At 45.3% G+C, this 17508-nt stretch overlaps 1 protein-coding gene across 3 annotated transcripts in view; it reads right to left on the bottom strand.

The window, feature by feature from the left end:
* LOC126184525 (uncharacterized) overlaps window positions 1-17508 on the bottom strand; it is a 922262-nt gene that overhangs the window by 770381 nt on the left and 134373 nt on the right. The window lies entirely within an intron of this gene.

The raw sequence follows: 17508 nt of genomic DNA on the forward strand, positions 1-17508 counted from the left end.
AGTGACTAGAGTATTGTGACGAGCCAGTTGCTCGGCCACCATTGACCAGACGTTTTCAATTGGTGAGAGATCTGGAGAATGTGCTGGCCAGAGCAGCAGTCGAACATTTTCTGTATCCAGAAGGGCCCATACAGGAACACGCGGTCGTGCATAATCCTGCTAAAATGTAGGGTTTCGCAGGGATCGAATGAAGGGTAGAGCCACGGGTCGTAACACATCTGAAATGTAACGTCCACTCTTCAAAGTGCTGTCAATGCGAACAATAGGTGACCGAGACGTGTAGCCAATGGCACCCCATACCATCACACCGGGTGATACGCCCGTATGGCGATGACGAACACACGCTTCCAATGTGCGTTCACCGCGATGACGCCAAACACGGATGCGACCACCATGATGCTGTAAACAAAACCTGGATTCATCCGAAAAAATGACGTTTTGCCATTCGTGCACCCAGGTTCGTCGTTGAGTACACCATCGCAGGCGCTCCTGTCTGTGATGCAGCGTCAACGGTAACAGCCAAGGTCTCCGAGCTGATAGTCCATGCTGCTGCAAACGTCGTCGTCGAACTGTTCGTACAGATGGTTGTTGTCTTGCAAACGTCCCCATCTGTTGACTCAGGGATCGAGACGTGGCTGCACGATCCGTTACATCCATGCGGATAAGATGCCTGTCATCTCCACTGCTAGCGATACGAGGCCGTTGGGATCCAGCACGGCGTTCCGTATTACCCTAATGAACCCACCGATTCCATATTCTGCTAACAGTCATTGGATCTCGACCAACGCGAGCAGCAAAGTCGCGATACGATAAACCGCAATCGCGATAGCCTACAATCCGACCTTTATCAATGTCGGAAACGTGATGGTACGCATTTCTCCTCCTTACATGAGGCATCACAACAATGTTTTTTCAGGCAACGCCGGTCAACTGCTGTTTGTGTATGAGAAATCGGTTGGAAACTTTCCTCATGTCAGCACGTTGTAGGTGTCACTACCGGCGCCAACCTTGTGTGAATGCTTTGAGAAGCTAATCATTTGCATATCACAGCATCTTCTTCCTGTCGGTTAAATTTCGCGTCTGTAGCACGTCATCTTTGTGGTGTAGCAATTTTAATGGCCAGTAGTGTATATTAGACACTGCAGAGGAGCTGTAACACATCCCTGGGGAAAGCCAGATATCATTTCTGTTTTACTCGATGACTTTCTGTCGATTACTACGATCTGTTACCTTTATGACAGCAAATTACCAATCCAGTCGCATAACTGAGACGTTTCTCCGTAGGCACATAATATGATTAGAATTCGTTTGTGCAGAACAGTGTCAAAAACACACTGGAAATCTAGAAATATGGAATCAAGTTGAGATCTCCTGTCGATAGCATCCATTACTCCGTGTGAATGAAGAGCTACTTGTTCTCACAAGAACGATGTTTTCTGATTCCGTGCTAACTATGTTTTCTTCGAGGTAGTTCATAATGTTAGAACACAGTATATGTTGAAAAACACTACTGGAAACCAATGTCAGTGATCTGGTTCTGTAATTTAGAGGATAACTCCTATTTCCTTTCTTAAGTATCGGTATGATCTGTGCAACTTTCCAGTTTCTAAGTACTGACCTTTCTTCGATCGAGAGGTGGTATGTGATTCTTAGGTATGGAGCTATCGTATAAGCATACTCTGAAAGCCCCCCCCCCCCCCCCCCAATTAACCATGAACCTTGACGATGGTGGGGAGGCTTGCGAGCCTCAGCGATACAGACAGCCGTAGCGTCGGTGCAACCACAACGGAGGGGTATCTGTTGAGAGGCCAGACAAACGTGTGGTTCCTGAAGAGGGGTCCGCAGCTCGTGGTCTAGTGGCTAGCGTTGCTGCCTCTGGATTACGGGGTAGAGGGTTCGATTCCCAGCCGGGTTGGGAATTTCTGTGCCCGGGGACTGTGTGTCTGTGTTGTCATCATCATCATCATCATCATCATCATCATGTGTCACAGTGAGTAGATTGTGAAAAAATGGACTGTGTAAAAACTGGGACTTAGTACGGGCGCTGATGACCGCGCAGCTGAGTGCGCCACAAGCCAATCATCATCATCATCATCATCATCATCATCATCATCATCATCATCCTGAAGAGGAGCAGCAGCCTTTTCAGTAGTTACACGGAGAACAGTCTGTATGACTGACTGATCTGGCCTTGTAATATCAACCAAAACGGCCTTGCTGTGCTGGTACTGTAAATGGCATAAAGCAAGGAGGAACTACAATCGTAATTTCTCCCGAGGTCCTGCAGCTCTACTACATTGTTAAATGATGATGGGTAAAATATTCCGGAGGTAAAATAGTCCCCCATTCGGATCTCCGGACGGGGACTACTCAGGTGGGCGTCGTTATCAGTAGAAACGAAACTGGTGTTCTACGGATCTGACCGTGGAATGTCAAGATCCCTTAATCGCAGCGTGGAATGTCAGGTAGGTTAGAAAACTTAAAAATGGAAATGGATAGGTTATAGTTAGATATAGTGGGAAGTAGTGAAGTTCGGTGGTAGGAGGAACAGGACTTCTGGTCAGGTGGATACAGGGTTATAAATACAAAATCAAATAGGGGTAACACAGGAGTAGGTTTAATAATGAGTAAAAAAATAGGAAAGCGGATAAGCTACTATGAACAGCATAGTGAACGCATTATGGTAGCCAAGATTGACACGAAGCCCACACCCACCACAACCAAGTTTATATGCGGACAAGCTCCGCAGATGAGGAGGAGATTGAGGAAATGAACAACGAGAGAAAATAAATTATTCAGATAGTTAAGGGAGCCGAAAATTTAAAAGTCATGAGGAACTGGAATTCGATGGTAGGAAAAGGAAGAGAAGGAAAAGTGGTGGGTGAATATGGACTAGGGGGAAGGGATGAAAGAGGGAGCCGCCTGGTAGAATTTTGCACAGAGCATAATTTAATCATACTTGGTTTAAGAATGATGAGAGAAGGTTGTATACGTGGAAGAGAAATGTAGACACCGGAAGGTTTCAGACGGATTGTACACTCCTGGAAATGGAAAAAAGAACACATTGACACCGGTGTGTCAGACCCACCATACTTGCTCCGGACACTGCGAGAGGGCTGTACAAGCAATGATCACACGCACGGCACAGCGGACACACCAGGAACCGCGGTGTTGGCCGTCGAATGGCGCTAGCTGCGCAGCATTTGTGCACCGCCGCCGTCAGTGTCAGCCAGTTTGCCGTGGCATACGGAGCTCCATCGCAGTCTTTAACACTGGTAGCATGCCGCGACAGCGTGGACGTGAACCGTATGTGCAGTTGACGGACTTTGAGCGAGGGCATATAGTGGGCATGCGGGAGGCCGGGTGGACGTACCGCCGAATTGCTCAACACGTGGGGCGTGAGGTCTCCACAGTACATCGATGTTGTCGCCAGTGGTCAGCGGAAGGTGCACGTGCCCGTCGACCTGGGACCGGACCGCAGCGACGCACGGATGCACGCCAAGACCGTAGGATCCTACGCAGTGCCGTAGGGGACCGCACCGCCACTTCCCAGCAAATTAGGGACACTGTTGCTCCTGGGGTATCGGCGAGGACCATTCGCAACCGTCTCCATGAAGCTGGGCTACGGTCCCGCACACCGTTAGGCCGTCTTCCGCTCACGCCCCAACATCGTGCAGCCCGCCTCCAGTGGTGTCGCGGCAGGCGTGAATGGAGGGACGAATGGAGACGTGTCGTCTTCAGCGATGAGAGTCGCTTCTGCCTTGGTGCCAATGATGGTCGTATGCGTGTTTGGCGCCGTGCAGGTGAGCGCCACAATCAGGACTGCATACGACCGAGGCACACAGGGCCAACACCCGGCATCATGGTGTGGGGAGCGATCTCCTACACTGGCCGTACACCACTGGTGATCGTCGAGGGGACACTGAATAGTGCACGGTACATCCAAACCGTCATCGCACCCATCGTTCTACCATTCCTAGACCGGCAAGGGAACTTGCTGTTCCAACAGGACAATGCACGTCCGCATATATCCCGTGCCACCCAACGTGCTCTAGAAGGTGTAAGTCAACTACCCTGGCCAGCAAGATCTCCGGATCTGTCCCCCATTGAGCATGTTTGGGACTGGATGAAGCGTCGTCTCACGCGGTCTGCACGTCCAGCACGAACGCTGGTCCAACTGAGGCGCCAGGTGGAAATGGCATGGCATGCCGTTCCACAGAACTACATCCAGCATCTCTACGATCGTCTCCATGGGAGAATAGCAGCCTGCATTGCTGTGAAAGGTGGATATACACTGTACTAGTGCCGACATTGTGCATGCTCTGTTGCCTGTGTCTATGTGCCTGTGGTTCTGTCAGTGTGATCATGTGATGTATATGACCCCAGGAATGTGTCAATAAAGTTTCCCCTTCCTGGGACAATGAATTCACGGTGTTCTTATTTCAATTTCCGGGAGTGTATAATAGTTCGACAGATTTAGAATCCACATTTTAAATTTTAAGACATTTCCAACGGCAGATGTGGACACTGACCACAATTTATTGGTTATGGACAGCAGATTAAAACAGAAGGAAATGTAAAAAGGGAGGACTTTAAGGAGATGGGACCTGGAGAAACTGAAAGAACCAGAGGTTGTAGAGGATTTCAGGAGGAGCATTAGGGAACCATTGACAAGAACAGGGGAAAGGACTACAGTAGCAGAAGAATGGGTAGCTTTGACAGATGAAATAATGAAGGCAGCAGGGCCGGCCGAAGTGGCCGAGCGATTCTAGGCGCTTCAGTCTGGAACCGCGCGACAGCTACGGTCGCAGGTTCGAATCCTGCCTCGGGTATGGATGTGTGTGATGTCCTTAGGTTAGTTAGGTTTAAGTAGCTCTAAGTTCTAGGGGACTGATGACCTCAGATGTTAAGTCCCATAGTGCTCAGAGCAATTTGAACCATTTTTTTAAGGCAGCAGAGGATCAAGTAGGTAAAAAGACGAGGGCTAGTAGAATTCCTTGGGTAACACAGGAGATACTGAATTTTATCGATGAAAGGAGAAAATATAAAAATGTAATAAATGAAGTAGGCGAAAGGGAATACAAACGTCTACAAAATGATACTGACAGGAAGAAGTGGAAAACAGCTATGCAGGAATGGCTAAAGGACAAATGTAAGGATGTAGAAGCATATATCACTAGGGATAAGACACACTATGTGATCAAAAGTATCCGGACACCTGCCTGAAAATAACTTACAAGTTCGTGGCGCCCACCATCAGTAATGCTGGAATTCAGTATAGTGTTGGCCCACCCTTAGTCTTGATGACAGCTTCCACTCCCGCAGGCATACGTTCAGTCAGGTATTGGAAGGTTTCTTGGGGAATGACAGCGCATTCTTCACGGAGTGCTGCACTGAAGAGAGGTATCGATGTCTGTCGGTGACGTCTGGCACGAAGTCGGCGTTCCAAAACATCCCAAAGGTATTCTATAGGATTCAAGTCAAGACTCTGTGCAGGCCAGTCCATTACAGGGAAGTTATTGTCATGTAACCACTCCGCCACAGGCCGTGTATTATGAACACGTACTCGACCGCGTTGAAAGACGCAATCGCTATCGCCGAATTGCTCTTCAACATTGGGAAGCAAGAAGGGGCTTAAAATACCAATGTGGGCCTGGACTGTGATAGTTCCGTGCAAAACAACAAGGGGTGCAAGCCTCCTCCATGAAAAACAGGACCACACCATAACACCACCACCTCCGAATTTTACTGTTGGCACTACACACGCTGGCAGATGACGTTCACCGGACATTCGCCATACCCACTCTGCCATTGGATCGTGTACCGTGCTTCGTCACTCCACACAAAGTTTTTCCACGTCCAATGTTTACTTACGCTCCTTACGCCAAGCGACGCGTCGTTCGGCATTTATTGGCGTGATGTGAGGCTTATGAGCAGCCGCTCGACCATGAAAGCCAAGTTTGCCCACCTCCCGCCTAAATGTCATAGTACTTGCAGTGAATCCAAATGAAGTTTAGAATTCCTGTGCGATGGTCTGGATAGACATCTGCCTATTACACATTACGACCCTCTTCAACTGTCGGCGGTCTCTGTCAGCCAACAGACGAGGTCGGCCTGTACGCTTTTGTGCTATACTTGTCATTTCACGTTTCCGCTTTACTATCACATCGGAAACAGTGGACCTAGGGATGCTTAGGAGTGTGGAAATCTCGCGTGCAGACGTATGACACAAGTGACACCCAATCACCTGACCACGTTAGAAATCCCTGAGTTCCGCGGAACGCCCCATTCTGCTCTCTCATGTCTAATGTGTGCTGTGGTCGCTGATGTTGAGTACCTGGCAGTAGGTGGCAGCACAATGCACCTGATATAAAAAACGTATGTTTTTGGGGTGTCCGGATACCTTTGATCACATAGTGTAGATACCGCCTACGGGAAAATTAGGGAGACATTTGGAGAAAAGAGAACCACCAGTATGAATAGCAAGAGCTCAGATGGAAAACCAGTCCTAAGCAAAGAAGAGAAATCAAGAAGATAGAATCACTATATAGAGGATCTATACAAGGGCGATGTACTTGTGGGCACTATTATGGAGATGGAAGAGGACGTAGATGAAGATGAGGTGGGAGATATGATACTGCGTGAAGAATTTAACATAGCGCTGAAAGTCCTAAGAGGAAAAAAAAAAGTACCAGGAGTAGACAACATTCCATTATAGCTACTGATAGCCTTGTGAGAGCCAGCCATGACAAAACTCTACCATCTGGTGAGCAAGATGTATGAGACAGGCGGAATACTCTCAGACTTCAAGAAGAATATAATAATCCCAGTTCCAAATAAAGCAGGTGCTGACAAGTGTGAAAATTATCGAACAATCAGTTTAATAAGTAACGGCTGCAAAATACTAACACGAATCATTTAAAATAAAATGGAAAAACTCGTAGAAGCCAACCTCGGAGGAGAGCAGTTTGGATTCCGGGGAAATGTAGGAACATGCGAGGCAATACTGCCCCTACGACTTCTCAAGGAAGACAGGTAAAGAAAACGCAAACCTACATTTATAGCTTTTGTAGACTTAGAGAAAGTTTTTGACAATAACCTTATCTTGGAACTCTTCCATTTGGCCCGTGTTTGCATAGAAAAACAACAATATCAGAAATTGAGTCCGCCTAGATGCAAAACACCTTGTTATTTGTTTACTTATTTATTTTTCCAAATTAGGTTCGGCGACAAATATCACTATCATCAGTGGGCTTCTTTAAAACTAAAACATGCAGAAAATAGCATAGTTATTCAAACACAATAATATATTATTACATTTTTGCTGTTCGTTTTTTGAAATATAGTTTTCTATGGATACTTTCATACTACCTTCTTTATTGTATCTTATGGCATGTTTTTTGGAAGTATTCTCGCTGTATGCGGCATATTTTCTGTGCTTTTCGTTGTTGCCATTTTTTCTCAGCGTACATCATGTCATCTACATCTGTGTGAGCGGCAGTTAGTAAACAAATACTACAAGGTGAACTTAGTATGTCAGCAATAGACACTTGGGGTTGCGGTAGTGTTGTGGAATCCAGTTTTGGTGTGAATTGAGCTGTTAATTAGTTATTTGTGTACTCACGTTCGTTGGACGGCATAGTGGAAAGGAAAAATGTAATAAACAGAAACACAACACTTTGCAACAACACACTCTTTATCGCTCTGAGAGAATTGACCAAGGACATATAACAGAAAGCACACACACGCAAAAGAACCACTTCCCCATCACACACAGATAAATAGATATGGAACAGTAGTCGTCGTAATTCCCGCTACAGTTTTCATTGCCTTCTCGCAACATGCGATACACCTCTCGCGACACAAGAGAACAGCAAGATGGTGTAATGTTCTTGATCATAAACAAAGTGCGAAAGTTTTGTTTTTCTATGTACAGAATCACCTACATGCCGTCTAACGAACGTGAGTACAATAATAACTAATTAGCAGCCCAGTACACACCAAAACTGGATTCCACAACACTACCGCAGTCCCAAGTGTATATTGCCCCATACTAAGTCCACCTTTTAGTATTTGCTTACTAACAGCCGCTCACATAGTTGCAGATGACATGATGTACGCTGAGAAAAAGGGGCAACAGGAAAAAGCACAGAAAATATGCCGCAAACAGCGAGAATAATTCTTAAAAACATGCCATAATATATAACAAAGAAGTTAGTATGAAAGTATCCATACGAAACTATATTTCAAAAAACCAACAGTAAAAATGTAATAATGTGTTACTGTGTTTGTATAACTGCTATTTTTTGTATGTTTTAGATTTTTAAAAAATAAATTGTTTCGCATCAAGGCGGATTCAATTTCTGATATTGTTGCTTTTGACAATGTAATAATCTCTTTGCCGGCCGGAGTGGCCGTGCGGTTCTAGGCGCTACAATCTGGAGCGGAGCGACCGCTACGGCGGCAGGTTCGAATCCTGCCTCGGGCATGGATGTGTGTGATGTCCTTAGGTTAGTTAGGTTTAATTAGTTCTAAGTTCTAGGCGACTGATGACCTCCGAACTTCAGTCGCATAGTGCTCAGAGCCATTTGAACCATTTTTGAATAATCTCTTTCAAATTCTAAAGGTGGCAAGGGTAGAATACAGGGAGCGAAAGGCTATTTACAATTTGTACCGAAACCAGATGGTACTCATAAGAGTGGAGGGGCATCAAAGGGAAACAGTGGTTGAGAAGGGAGTGAGACAGGGTTGTAGCCTGTCCCCGATGTTTGGTTAGGTTAGTGTTTTTTAACGTCCCGTCGACAACGAGGCCATTAGAGACGGAGCATAAGCTCGGGGTAGGGAAGGATGGGGAAGGAAGTCGGCCGTGCCCTTTCAGAGGAACCATCCCGGCATTTGTCCCCGATGTTATTCAATCTGTATATTGAGCAAGCGGTAAAGGAAACAAAAGAAAAATTTGGAGTAGGAATTAAAGTCCAGGGAGAAGAAATAAATACTTTGAGGTTTGCTGATGACATTGCAATTTTGACAGACAGCAAATAACTTGGAAGCGTAGCTGAACGGAATGGATAGTATCTTGAATGGAGGATATAAGATGAACAACAACAAAAGCAAAACGAGCATAATGGAATGTACTAGAATTAAATCAGGTGATGCTGAGGGAATTAGATTAGGAACTGAGACACTTAACGTAAAAAAGGTTTTGCTATTTGGGAATAAAAATAACTGATGATGGTTGAACTAGAGAGGATATAAAACGTAGACTGACAATGGCCAAAAAAGTGTTTCTGAAGAAGAGAAATTTGTTAACGTCGAGTATAGATTCAAGTGTCAGGAAGCCCTTTCTGAAAGTATTTGTATGGAGTGTAGCCATGTATGGAAGTGAAACATGGACGATAAATAGTTTAGACAAGAAGAGAATAGAAGCTTTCGAGATGTGATGCTACGGAATAATGCTGAAGATTAAATGGATAGATCGCGTAACTAATGAGAAGGTACTGAATAGAATTGGGGAGAAGAGGAAATTGTGGCACAACCGGACTAAGAGAAGGGACCGGCTCGTAGGACACGTTCTGATGCATCAAGGGATCACCAATTTAGTACTAGAGGGAAGCGTGTGGGGTAAAAATCGTAGAGGGAGACCAAGAGATGAATACAGCAAGCAGATTCAGAAGGATGGCCGCGCGGTTTGAGACGTCATGTCACAGACTGCGCGGCCCCTCCCGCCGGAGGTTCGAGTCGTCCTTCGGGCATGTGTGTGTGTGTGTGTGTGTGTGTGTGTGTGTGTGTGTGTGTGTGCGTTTTGTCCTTAGCGTAAGTTAGTTCATGAGGAGCTGCATCATACCCCTCTTCGGACTGAAAACCACAAGCCGGCCGTGGTGGCCAAGCGGTTAAAGGTGCTACAGTCTGGAACCGCGCGGCCGCTACGGTCGCAGGTTCGTATCCTGCCTCGGGCATGGATGTGTGTGATGTCCTTAGATTAGTTAGGTTTAAGTAGTTCTAAGTTCTAGGGGACTTATGACCTTAGAAGTTAAGTCCCATAATGCTCAGAGCCATTTGAAAACCACAACAACAACAACAACAACAACAATACTCTGAAAGGAAACTAACTGGTATACAATCCGGACCAGGTGACTTGCTTTTATTAATTGATTCGAGTTGTCGAGTTGCTCAGCTATTCCGAGGATATCTACTTCAAAGTTATTCAGGTTGGCAGCAGTTCTTAACTCGAATCATGGAATATTTACCATTACTTCTTTGGTGGAGGTATTTCGGGAAACCGTGCTTAGTAACAGTCCGCGCTACATTTCGAGCTTTTGTAAAACATCAACAATCTTGGAGATTTTGTGTTCTTTTAAATTTGGTATGCTTTTTCTGCTCATTTTTTCCAACAGTATTCTGACGTGTTTTGTGCACTATGGGGGCGAGGGGGAGGGGCTGGGGGGAGAGGTCAGTTCCGTCTCTTTTTAATTTATTTGGTATAAATCACTCAACTGCCTCGATACTACACTCTGAATTTAAACCGCATCTGGTTTACGCTAAGATGGTTTGGAAAGTGTGGAGCGCTATTCGTCAAGGTAAAATGCTATAGCAGCCGTAGCATGCGGCTGGCGCTTGCCAACCTGTAGGGCAGACTGGTGCGGCAATGGAGAAAGTGTGGGTGCAGACTCGGCTGGTAGTATTGATCTGGTGGGTGGGAGCGGCCTATCTCGTGGCCCCTGCACTCTACTCAATCTCCCGCTCGTCACGCACTCTTACCCCCCACAGCCTAATTTGTAGATGAGTGCAATATGCAGTATCCTGCTACGTTATACACGTCATATGCTGTACAAATGTCGGGTATTGTTCATTAAACGTGCTGGAAAGCTTTTGCCTGAGATTATGCCGAAGAGGATGAAAATTCAGTCACAGCCAGTTTCGATCTTACACACTGCAGTTTACTGACAACTTACTCAAAAAATAACGAGCAATATAAACTCAAGTGTTTTCACTCAATCAAGTAGTAACTATCAATTGTTGTCCTTGTGGTCGTCTTCAGTCCAGAGACTGGTCTGATGCAGCTCTCCATGCTACTCTATCCTGTGCAAGCTTCTTCATCTCCAGGTACCTACTGCGACCTACATCCTTCTGAGTCTGCTTAGTGTATTCATCTATTGGTCTCCCCCTACGATTTTTATTCTCCACGCTGCCCTCCAATACTAAATTGGTGATCCCTTGATGTCTCAGAATATGCCCTACCAACAGATCCCTCCTTCTAGTCAAGTTGTGCCACAAACTCCTCTCCAATTCTATTCAGTACCTCTCCATTAGTTATGTGATCTACCCATCTAATCTTCATCATTCTTCTGTAGCACCACATTTCGAAAGCTTCTATTCTCTTCTTGTCCAAACTATTTATCGTCCATGTTTCACTTCCATACATGGCTACACTCCATACAAATACTTTTAGAAACGACTTCCTTTCACTTAAATCAATACTCGATGATAGCAAATTTCTCTTCTTCAGAAACGCTTTCCTTCCCATTGCCAGTCTACATTTTATATCCTCTCTACTTCGACCATCATCAGTTATTTTGCTCCCCAAATAGCAAAACTCCTTTACTACTTTAAGTGTCTCATTTCCTAATCTAATACCCTCAGCATCACACAACTTAATTCGTCTACATTCCATTATCCTCGTTTTGCTTTTGTTGATGTTCATCTTATGTCCTCCTTTCAAGACACTGTCCATTCCGTTCAGCTGCTCTTCCAGGTTCTTTGCTGTCTCTGACAGAATTACAATGTCGTCCGCAAACCTCAAAGTTTTTATTTCTTCTCCATGGACTTTAGTTCCTACTCCACATTTTTCTTTTGTTTCCTTTACTGCTTGCTCATTATGCAGATTGAATAACATCGGATATAGGCTACAACGCTGTCTCACTCCCTCCCCAACCAATGCTTCTCTTTCATGCCCCTCGACTCCTATAACTGCCGTCTGGTTTCTGTACAAATTGTAGATAGTCTTTCGCTCCTTGTATTTCACCCCTGCCACCTTCAGAATTTGAAAGAGAGTATTCCAGTCAACTTGTCGAAAGCTTTCTCTAAGTCTACAAATTCTAGTATCGTATATTTGCCTTTAGTTAACCCATCTTTTGAGAAAGTCGTAGGGTCAGTATTGCCTCACGTGTTCCAACATTTCTACGAAATCCAAACTGATCTTCCACGAGGTCGGCTTCTACCAGTTTTTCCATTCGTCTGTAAAGAATTCGTGTTAGTATTTTGCAGCTGTGACTTATTAAACTGATTTTCACACCTATCAACACCTGCTTTCTTTAGGATTGGAATTATTATATTCTTCTTGAAGTCTGAAGGTATTTCGCCTTTCTCATACATCTTGCACACCAGATGGAAGAGTTTTGTCACGGCTGGCTCTCCCAAGGCTGTTAGTAGCTCTAAAGGGATGTTGTCTACTCCCGGGGCCTTGTTTCCACTTAGGTCTTTCAGTGCTCTGTCAGACTCTTCACGCAATATCATATCTCCCATTTCATCTTGATCTACGTCCTCTTCCATTTCATAATATTGCCCTCAAGTACATCGCCCTTGTATAAACCCTGTATACTGTACCGAGCGAGGTGGCGCAGTGGTTAAACACTGGACTCGGATTCAGGAGGACGACGGTTCAATCCCGCGTCCGGCCATCCTGATTTAGGTTTTCCGTGATTTCCGTAAATAGCTCCAAGCAAATGCCGGGATGGTTCCTTTCAAAGGGCACGGCCGTCTTCCTTCCCCGTCCTTCCCTAATCCGATGAGACCCGTGACCTCGCTGTCTGGTCTCCTTCCCCAAAACAACCCAACCCCCCTGTATATACTCCTTCCACCTTTCTACTTTCCCTTCTTTGCTTAGAACTGGTTTTCCATTTGAGCTCTTGATATTCATGCAAGTGGTTCTCTTTTCTCCAAAGGTCGGTCTAATTTTCCTGTAGCCAGTATCTATCTTATTCCTAGTGATATATGTCTCTAAATCCTTACATTTGTCCTCTAGCCATCCCTGCTTAGACATTTTGCACTTCCTGTCGATCTCATTTTTGAGACGTTTGTACTCCTTTTTGCCTGCTTCATTTACTGCATTTTTATATTTTCTCCTTTCATCAGTTAAATTCAATATCTCTTCTGTTACCCAAGGATTTCTACTAGCCCTCATCTTTCTACCTACTTTATCCTCTGCTGCTTTCACTATTCCCTCTCTCAAAGCTACCCATTCTTCTTCTACGGTATTACTTTCCCCCGTGTTCGTCAATTGTTCCCTAATGCTCTCTCTTAAAATCCCTACAACCTCTGATTCTTTCAGTTTATCCAGGTCCCATCTCCTTAAATCCCCACCTTTTTGCAGTTTCTCCAGTTTTAATCTACAGCTCATAACCAACAGATTGTGGTCAGGGTCCACATCTGCCCCTGGAAATGACTTACAATTTAAAACCTGGTTTCCAAATCTCTGTCTTACCTTTATATAATCTATCTGAAACCTTCCAGTTCTCCAGGCCTCTTCCACTATCATTTATGGGTTTGATAGTGCTTCTATGGACAAGGCGAATGGAGTTGTCCGGCGTGACACGAGACTGGGATATGGTTAGAAGTTGCACTGATAATTTGTATCAGTGTCGCGCACAGGATGGGTAAGACGACCTATATTTGCGTGTATCATTGCGGCTGTCCGCATCCGACGTGTGGAACACCACACCCCACAGACTGTGTAAGTATTGGTCTCCACATGTATTACCGAGCTTAGTGTGTACCGCGGGTACCTCAATATGTTAACATCGCCGACACCAGAGTCAAGTTCAGTCGACAACAAAGAACTGATGACAGGTGCTGCCGTGGGCAACATCGACTTGTAATAACGGATACATGACTCCAATACAGTAGAACACTCGCCTGTGAGACGCTGGACAACAACCAGTAAGAAGCCATATCATCGCTCCCACACGTGTATTTAAGCTCGTGCACGTCGCAGAGCAAAAATATCAGTATGGGCACAAGAGCACCGCCAATGGACGCTCGAAACATAGAAAAAAGGGTGCCTCGACTGACGAGTAGTTGTACACGATTGCATTCACCGATGGCAGGGTACGAATATGTCGAAAACCAAATGTGGCGATGCATCCCAGTGGCCAACAGGTTACCGTTCAGCCAAGTTGTTGTGGTGGTGGTGGTGGTGGTGGTGGTGGTGGTGGTGGTGGTATTTTCGTGTGGAGGATGTTTGCAGGGGATTAAATGGTGGTTCTGATACGTCTGCTATCGTCTCTCAACGGTGAATCGTGCAGTAACCTACTATCTCATGACGTGTGCCCATTTGTTTGCCAACTTCCCGAAAGTGACTTTTATTTTCAGCGAGATGATATACCGCCCAATCTCTCCCCAATTGTCAGAATGGTTTGAAGAAACTCGTGCACTTGATGGTGCTTATGTGCTCACCTCCCCTTCCTCCCCCCCCCCCCCTCCATTTCACCTCAACTTCGATCCTATTTAGCCTGCTTGGAACGCGATGTGCGCGTCTATACTACGGTCGGCGAGAGATGACTCCTGGCATCTGGCAGCGCTTGTTGCTAGCTTTCAACCGCAAAGTTCAAAAAGCTGCAGCGAAAACGATAGTTGTATATACAGTTGTGACAAATTTGTGCCGTTGCCATACAGACGTATACAAAATAGCATCATGCGATTGGTTAAGGTAGATGCGCGAAGGACACGCACCAGTCCCACAGCAATTGTCAGGATGTTATACCGCCGACCCTAATTCAGGATCCAGTTACGGCCCATCTCCGATAGCTTTGGGATGCGGTTGAGCGGCCATGGGTCATAGTGGCTTCTCAACGCTTCCTGTGGCGTCACCTCAATGATCAGGGCGTAAGAAAGTGCAACACATTACTCCGTAACTATCTGCCAGCACTTCTTCTGATGCTCCTCCGGCTTATCACAATCTCCAATAATCAAAGTTTTGCACATAATTCACTAAATGTGCACCAGCGTTATACAGACAGAAAGTTTACTGCTAGTGATCTTATCACAGCACGTTCTTTCGAAGACACGACATTGGTCGGTTGGGTCATCTCCACAGGTACTGTCTCATACGTTGCGTATAACCAACGTCATGTGAAAAGCCGTTATGACTGAACAGTATAAACATCAATTTAATAAAAATTAACACGGTTTCTGAGATTGTCAAATAAGTAAAAGCAGTGCTGTAAAAATAAAATTTGGTACGAAACTTTCTGGCAGATTAAAACTGTGTGCCCGACCGAGACTCGAACTCGGTACTGGCAGAAGTACAGCTGTGAGTACCGGGCGTGAGTCGTGCTTCGGTAGCTCAGTTGGTAGAGCACTTGCCCGCGAAAGGCAAAGGTCCCGAGTTCGAGTCTCGGTCGGGCACACAGTTTTAATCTGCCAGGAAGTTTCATATCAGCGCACACTCCGCTGCAGAGTGAAAATCTCATTCTGAAAATTTGGTACGGTAGACTGGAAGGCTTGAAGAACTGTGAACACTGAAAAAATGTGTGCACTGCATTTAGCCACTCTACTTCCACTGCTGCTGTTTCCCAGTGACTGTGCTTCAGTCGTTCCAGACAATACAGACATTTACTTTCAGCATAGGGCAACTCAGTTACCACCACGGATAACAAGGGTACTTGAAGTGACACTGTCTTGCGTTCGATAACGTTATCGGTCACAAGGTCGTATGCACCATACCAATGTCATCTTGTCAGAACATTTAAACCAAGCAACCTCAGAATAAACGTCTAAATCAGTCCGACACTTAGACAATGAGCGTTGGCGACAATGAGGGTATCCTCTATAACTAGCCAGAGAAGGTGATTGCTATTTCCTTCTTCCGACCTTTTATGAAGTGTTCAGTATCACTCCAATGACATCATCTAGCACATCCTGTTGGGTGGCGGTATGGTGTCTGGCAGCAGCGACAGATCCCAGGTTCTAATCTGAATTTCCATCCTAAATTTACCCACAATTTACCTTCTCTAGATGCATGGAGTCGTGTGGAATCTATTCTAGATGCACAGGTTTGGAGACAGGGCTGGCGAATGTTGTTTACGCATACAAGGACGGGTGAATGATGTTTAGGAAACTGGGAATCTAGGAAGGAAGATTAGGGCTTAACGTCCCGTCAACATCGAAATCATTAGAGATGGAGCACTACCTCTGATTGTTTTTCAATGATGGGGAATCATATCGGCCGTGCCCTTTTCAGATTAACTATCCAGGCACTTCCCTGGAGCGATTTAGGGAAATCACGGAAACCTAAATCTGGATGGCCGGACGCGGATTTGAACCGTCGTCCTCCTGATTGCAAGTCCAGTGTGCTAATCTCTGCACCAACTCGCTCGGTACGAATACAAGGCCGAAGGAGGTCAAAGGCAGACCATCTTGTCTGCGGCGGTAATACGGGAATTTGATATCCATGGCAGGTACTGGCCATGAAAATACTGCTGCTCTGACCGAGGAGAAAAGGAAATACACGGTTTCCAGAGTTTATTTAAACCAAGCTCACTATTGGAGGAATAACAGTAATAATAACAACAGGCACACAAGCTTTCACGTTTAATGTCCCACAATTTATCCATAAAGTTCCAAAGTTTTTACAACGCAAAATTAAAGGCAATAAACAACGTCTACCGCCCTTACACATGTCACTGTTTGTTGACGGGCAAGAGCCCTATGTTCAGGTACATTCAAAGAACCAACGTATGGTCAGTATCGAACATAGCAGCTGGAAGTTAATGTAAAAATCACAAGTTGAAAGTTACAGTATTCCTCTAGATAAAATGCTACCCACGGCTCTGTGCTTCTGGCAGAACATAATAGTGTTAACAACGTAATAGATACGCGGTGGCCACAAAGTCAAATTACCAGCCTGTTTGCAGTAGCAAGCAAACGATATCTGATATACTGGCTGGTTCCTGGTCCCCCAAACAGGCTTCTCCGATCGCTGCACTCAAGCAAATTGCGCTTGAGTCTACCATAACGATGAAAAATGTTCCCACCGAGTTTACCGACAGCAAAGAACAGCTAAAGTAATGACGTTTGAGGAGTCGTTCTGAAACAATTACACCGACGACAAAAGTTATTCAGCTAGCAGTTATAATGGCTCATGTTCGTAACCATCATTAGCACTCCGTGTATGACTGCAGAGATTATTTGAGTGTAAGTTCGTTATCACTAATCATCTGTTTCACAGAACTACTTGTGCACTATGTATATTTCTGAGATTCTCTTGATGTACAGTTTGTCAATACACATCGTTGCATTTATGTTCCGCAAAACAGTTCGTATCTATATGTAAACTAGACCCCGAATATTGTTGTTGTTGTTGTTGTGGTCTTCAGTCCTGAGACTGGTTTGACGCAGCTCTCCATGCTACTCTACCCTGTGCAAGCTTCTTCATCTCCCAGTACCTACTGCAACCTACATCCTTCTGCTTGGTGTAGTCATCTCTTGGTCTCCCTCTACGATTTTTACCCT

The sequence above is a fragment of the Schistocerca cancellata genome, chromosome 4 (genome assembly GCF_023864275.1).
Source record: "Schistocerca cancellata isolate TAMUIC-IGC-003103 chromosome 4, iqSchCanc2.1, whole genome shotgun sequence".
In the NCBI taxonomy this organism is placed as follows: domain Eukaryota; kingdom Metazoa; phylum Arthropoda; class Insecta; order Orthoptera; family Acrididae; genus Schistocerca; species Schistocerca cancellata.